Source organism: Triticum aestivum, chromosome 5D, assembly GCF_018294505.1.
Source record: "Triticum aestivum cultivar Chinese Spring chromosome 5D, IWGSC CS RefSeq v2.1, whole genome shotgun sequence".
NCBI lineage: Eukaryota > Viridiplantae > Streptophyta > Magnoliopsida > Poales > Poaceae > Triticum > Triticum aestivum.
This window is the reverse complement of record NC_057808.1, coordinates 340,293,141-340,300,085: the sequence shown is the minus strand read 5'-3', so window position 1 is coordinate 340,300,085 and position 6,945 is coordinate 340,293,141.

The window sequence follows — 6,945 nt, the reverse complement described above, 5'->3', positions numbered from 1 at the left end:
AGCCCCAATTTTTTTGTGATTTGTTGGTTTGATGAGGTTTTGTTGGATTTGATCCGTGGATTTGCTTGGTTTCAAGTGGATCTAGCCTTCCCCCCATCCATCTCCACCTTTCCCTCCACGAAATCCGCCAATTTCTTCCATTTCTCCATGAATTTCCGCCCAAATCCGCGACCCCCGGGCACCCGGACCGCCCGTGCAACCCCGCTGACCACCCCGGGTGCCCTTACCCCTTACCCCCGGGCACCCGGACCCCCGGGCCTTCTTCCCCGCCCAACTCCCCTGACCACCCCGGGCACCCGCACCTCTCACCCCCGGGTGCCCACACCCCCCAGAATCAGTCGCGTGCACTTTACGTTTTCGGCCATAACTTTTGCTCCCAGAGTCTGATTTTGACATTCTTTAGCTCGTTGAGTAGCTATTGACATCCCCTTCCATCTAGATAGGTTCCAACACCATTTGACTCCATAATTTTTTTGGCATTTTGGCATCTTTGCATAGGCCATCCACCATATCATCCGCCAAACCACCATAGCTTTCCGCAACCTAACACATTTTGCATCTTGTTCTGCTACTGCCATAGCCGCCCTCGCCCCTCGTGCTCCCTATGTTCGTCGATCTTATTCTTCATCCCCACAAGCCACTTCTTTGCATGCTTATTCTAGAGGCTTTCGTCTGTCAACATTATCTTGGCATCCTCCGCATCCCCTAGATTTGCAACCTCTTCTTCTCAAACTCAATCTCTTCAAATGTCTTGGCCTTATCGAGCTCCTATTTGATTGCCGCCTCTTTCTTCTCCAACTCGATCTTCTCCTTCTCAATTTGCAGATTCTTGTTCGCCCTCTCCCAGTCCCAATCCATCATCTCCTTTTGCGCATCTAACATGATCTTGTACCTCTCCTCTTTCTTGTTCTCCCTAACCAAAAAAATGCCCGTTCATGTGGAGGACGTTATTGTAGCCGCGGCGTCGCGGGAGGCCCTCGCCTTCTCCCACTTGTTTCCCATCACTTGTCGGTTATCTTTTGGCACGATGGCTCTTCCATTCTCCCTATAAGATCCTCTTCTTCTTCGTCTAACCCAATTGATTGGTGGGAGCTTGAGCCATCTTTTCTTCTTGCCGGCCTTGAGATCGGCCACAAGTTGTGTCCACTTTGGCTTGCCATTCAGTATCACCCAACAATGGCTAAAACCAAATGGCTTCTTCTCCGTTTCTTAATACATAGTGGCTGCCACCACCGTCTAGCAAACAAAATATGTATGACAATGAAAATGTACAATAAAACACGCATATGCAAATGATGACAAGATGAAGTAATTTAACTTACGTGAGTTGCCACTCTCATCCCACTTTTGAGGGCGACCAAGCACTTGTGAATAGTAGCAGACATACTTGTTCACTTCCCCTTGAACGATCCCCCGTCAATGTTGGAGAAATGCCACATTGCGACTGGTGACGATAGGATGCGCCTCCACATATTGCTTTTGTCCATGATACTCCTTCCAAATATTTTTCTAATACTTATTCCCCTTTTGCTCCGTACCGCATAGAGGATCCATTGTTGTGACCAACCAAGATTTAACCAAGATAGCCTCGAATGTTGAGAATGCCAGACCTCTTGCCTTTGTCATCTTTGGCTTCTTTTTGTACTTGCTCGGACTGGGATTTGATGTAGCCCCAACTTCAAATGAAGGGCAAGTCCCAACTCGTAGTCCATTTGGGTCAGATCATGACTATCATTGATCATGTTTGACATGATAAACTCCTGAAATTATCATGGTTTGCAAGCATTGATCATGTCCCAAATGAACTAACGGTCTATGAAAAACATTGATCATGGCATATGCAAAGTTGACCGGAGAGGAGAAAAAAGAATACATCGAGTCTTATTGTGTCTTTCCGTCGAACAGGTCGTGGGCAACCCGGGCGCCGCCGGTGCCCGTGCTTGTCCAAGCCCGAACGAGCTGCGGTGACTGACAAATGCCCACCGACGACATCTGCATTGGCCGAAAGCTCTCCGAAATGCCCCAACCAGCCGTCAGATCCTCCTCTGTCTTAACCTGGTCCGACGACATGATCCTTGTCGACATCTGGATGAACGGGGTGCGTGGTCCCGGCCATGGCGGGGGGGAGGGGGGCAACTGCTCCTCGAGGTCTGCATCCGCTCCCTATGCCGATGCTTCCCTCTCTCGTTGCCTCCATCGTCGGTCCCTCCGACCGCTGTTCTCCGGCTTACACGACATACCCGAGGACGAGACATCGACGCATCCTTCGTCGCGGCGGTGTGGGACGGGCTGGACGATATCTAGGCTGGCAGATGGGGGCAATGGTGAGGATGGGGAGCAACCATGGCCGACAGTTAGGGCTTGGAGGCGGGAATTGGTGGAGGGACGCGGTAGGAGGATAAGGGTTTGATGGATTTGGTGCGATTTGTGGTAGGGTCGAGGTGCCGGGTCTGACTTGGCAGACGCGCCCGAGCCTCCCCATATCCGCCCAGATTTGAGCTAGATATGAGGGGTGCCGGTCAGCCCGGCCATTTGAGACGCTCGTCTCGGTTGTTTTTTTATCAGTGAGTGACCAAGCTGTCTGCCCGGGCGTTTGAGGGGGGTTTGAGGCACCCGATCATAGATGCTCCAAGGCTTCATTTGGATGTTAGGGGGATATTTGTAGGAATAGCCCCCGGTTGATTTTTTTTCTTGATCAAACTAGAAGCCGAGTGAAAAATTGGGAACATTCGTCGGCTCAAACGAACAAATCCTGCACTACAGAAAGAAGGGAGTAGAGCTGTGGGAGTCCTATTCCCCGCGTACTGCGGGAGATACCTTCGTATCGCATACCCCCACCCCACCCCACCCATGCCGCCGCCACCTCAATTGGACCTTTTTTTGTTTCCTTTTTTCATTTTGGTTTTAAATTTTCTTTTTTCATTCTCTTTATTTTAAAATTTTCTTTCTTCCTCTTCCTTTCCCCCCTTTTTCATTTTTATTTCAAATTCATGAACATTTTTTGGAACCCATGAAATATTTTCAAAATTGGTGAACACTTTTTGAAATTCAGGAAGTTTTTTTTTGTAAATTTCCGACCATTATTTCAAATCCTTTTTTTGTGGGATAAAACGTTATTTGAAATCTGAGAATGTTTTTGCAAATCATGAAGATTTTTTCCGAATTTCTAAACATTTTTTGAACTATGAAAACATTTGTTTTCAAAATTTAGGAATCCAAGTATATTGTGAAATCCAACTACGACATTTTTTTCCGATTTTCAATTTTGTGAACATTTTATGAAATCAAAGAACATTTTTCAAATTTATGAACATTTTTTCAAATTTGTGAACTTATATTTTAAAATCATGGAAAATTTCAAAATCCTGTTTTATTTGAATTGATGAACATTTTTTGAATTCTAGAAACATTTTAAAACATTTGAGCATCTTTTGAAATTTGGATGTTTTTAAATCGTGAACAATTTTTGAAATGCTGAATTCGATTTGAAGAAGAAAAAAACAAAAAAGAAAAAAGAAAAAGAGAAAATGAAAAAAGCATGCCCCGCTCGCACAAGGGCCGGGTCAAAAGGGCGCGAGAGGGGAGTGGGGGTGTGCGTTTGCGTGATTCGCATGGCACGACGCGCTAAATTGGATGTCCCTTAAAAGAAGAGAAGCAGAATCAAAATACGATGAGCCTCCACCATATCAAGCTTCATGTGATTGGTCATACCGATGCAACAACCGCTTATAGAAAACAAGTTCTTTATTAGGGAATTAAATTCACCAGCCGTACCCAAAGGAACAAGTATACAAAACTTCATAAGAGGGCAGTCCGATAAACTAAGTGGTGTGCCCAACTACAATGGTCAAACATAGTATAGGTGATGATTTCAATTTATTATGTGCTAATGCTGGTGTGCAACACTTTGTCTTTCAGGTCACAAAGATCTATCGCTGGTTAAGGCTTGAGTTTTTAAGCATCCTATCACATAGTGTCAAACTTAACCATGTGAGCGATGCGGACCAGATCACCTTCCGCCTCATGGACCAAAGCTTTGACACGTCCCTTACGGAGTGGTGCACTCTTTTTGGCTTCACCAACAATGATGGCCATGTCCGTTACGTCTCCGACGTGCTGCATCCACATCAACCACAACTATTTCAACAGATGAGTTATGAATGCCATAAGCATAGGGCCAGTTGCATTGACTATCCTGCAATTCGATAGTTCCTATTATGTTATCACTAACACTTTGCAGGAAGAAGGAGAAGTATCCAAAGTTAACGAAGCAAATATGTTCATCCTTAGGAAGGCAAACACCTAACTTAATTAGGCGCTATCCTTCTACTTCACCTTGCCCACCAGGCAAATCAGACACATGGTGACATCACCTGCGGGAGAGTCATCGCCGTCTTGGCCATCGCCCTCGGCCTCGACATCACCGGCTTGGAACCGTTGGGAGGTAACCGCCTTGTCAATATGCATGTACTTACTAGTGCCGGTATGGTACTTTCTCATAATGCTCGTCATGTATATCCGTATTCCTGGAGCGGGGCATTTGTTTCCCACTGCCAAGCCTAAACACTTCTCGATCAAGGGGGGAATTTTGCACTATGTTGCACAGGATGTGGATGAAGCTTTCAACCTTGAAACTCCAGAACTAGAAGAGGTGGATGAAGAGGAGCTTGTGCCAGAACAAGATGAGCAGACGAGGAGGACACAGAAAAAGAGACGCCCTACACCAACTATGCCGGAACAAGATGAGCAGCCCGAGGAGGACACTGAACAAGATGAGCAACTTTCAACTTTCATCGTGAACGTTTTTCTATTTGATTAAGTCATCTTGCGGTTGAACTCGCTCACTCTTTATCAGGTTTAGCAAAAAAATGAGAAGTGTGAGCCGGACATGTCTGGAACAATCATGCCATTTGTCCGGACCTTCTCTATTTGGTCTGAACATGTCCCAGACAAGTCCGGCCTTCTCAGCCTTGTTTATATGATTGAGCCGGACAGTCCGGCCACTTGTCCGAGCCTTCTCGATTTGGCCTGGAAATGTCCCGGACAGTCTGGGCCTTCTCAGCCTTGTTTACACGGTTGGACGGGGTGGTCTTCAAATTCCACTCGTGCAGTGCATTGTCTTGGTTGCGGAGGTCACATATGACTTGGGATGAAGATGACCCAAAAAGTAAAGTTGTTTGTTCCGACGAATCACACAAATCTAAGGTTGGACCCTTTTTTTCATTTGATTTGAGCCCATTTTATGAACGGTTTTGTGCAATGAAAGAAAATACGGCAGTCATCAGTCTGCTCCATATCGATGCTAAACTTTGCAATATGGATGTGTGCTTAAAATGATGCAGACACCGGGTTATTGTCTTTTTTCAACAACAACAAAATGTTTTTTTTTCACAAAGAGATAGAAGTTGAAGAATTGATACTTTTGAAAACAAGACTCGCGGCGCTCAGTGTAAGCCATATATACGGACGAGGCAGACACAACACCAATGCACACATGGTCACATATACTCCCTCCCTGCCAAAATATATGACTTTTTGCAGTTTGGTATAGAGGTACAGTACAAAGCACAAGGACGCTTAAATCTGCACATGAGACGCTCCCCTCCCCTGCGGCGAGTTTAACGACGTCTGCACGCGCGGATCACGCGATTGCTTCTCGTGGTCGGACTCTGGAGCACACGATGGTTTGTTCAACCTTGGTTTTATAGCTGACGCGGTAAGTGGCGTCTGCCCGACCGGCGGTCGAGAACAAAAAACCTAGCTAGTAGATTCCACGGCGACGGCCACATTTTTCTCCACACCGACGGTGCTAGCGCGATCAGTCCTGCAATGGGTCGGTCGCACCTGCAGAACCCAAGAAGACTTGCGTCCTACGATGCTTCAGCCGGGGGCCTGCGCCTGCGTTTCGCATTCAGGACGGGGACGTCTCTCCTCCTGACCTGAATCATCGATCGGCCGTCCAGCTTTGCTTGCTTGCTTTGTAAATAGATCAAAGGCGCATTTGGCGCTTGGTTTCCTCGTGACGGTTCTCGCCGCGCGCCAGAGCATGCATGTGTTACTTGTTTGTTACACGATCATGGCGCTGGCTAGTAGGTGGGACATGTGCCACCAAATTAAGGTGCCTGGTCACCGTCCTAGCTCATAACACTGGCGTCAGAAAAGGGCCTCGAGCGAGCGAAAGGTGATGCGTCTCGTTGGCTTCACGCTCAATGCTTCATACGAAACGAACCAACGAACGAACGGTCGATGCTGGGGGCATGGGGGGCTGAACGAACGGTCGATGAGGACATGCATGAGTTCCATTTGTTCACCGGTGGCAAGTAGTAGAACAGAGCCATGCCATTTTATTTTTGTGTTAACCATTTGCATAAGCTCTGATTTGCTGTATTTCGCGGGGAAACACATAAGCTCTCAATTGCATGGAATTTTCTAGTAGGAGCGTTTGGCATGTTTGATCGTGGCGAGAAAAGGCTATGCCACAGTTCGAGCTCTATGTCTACGGGACATGGACGCGTCCATTTCTTTTCAATTGCTCTCTAAGGTACTACTCACCAATCACCAATAGTTTTTCAATTCTGAAAAGAGAGTTTTAGGAGAAGAAAAAGGAGATGGCGGGAAATCCAAGTCTCGGTTGGTCGGGTTGGTCCGGAGATGCACGCACGCACGCAGCCCTGACAGCGGCACAGAGTTCAGTCCAGCGCAGGACACCGGCAAAACCAACCTTTCGCTTCACTTCGCGGCAACGGGGACGCCGCACCCAACCGGTCGATCGACCCGGCTCACCCGCGGCCACGCTCCACACGCCGGCGCCGATCCGTCCGTCCACCCGCGCTCGTGGACTCTATCGGACGCACCAAATCGCGCTCGCTCCAACAGCCACCCCTCACCTCTCCCACCCGCCAAAAACCATCCTCCCTCTTTAACCCTCTCATATAGCCCCTGCCA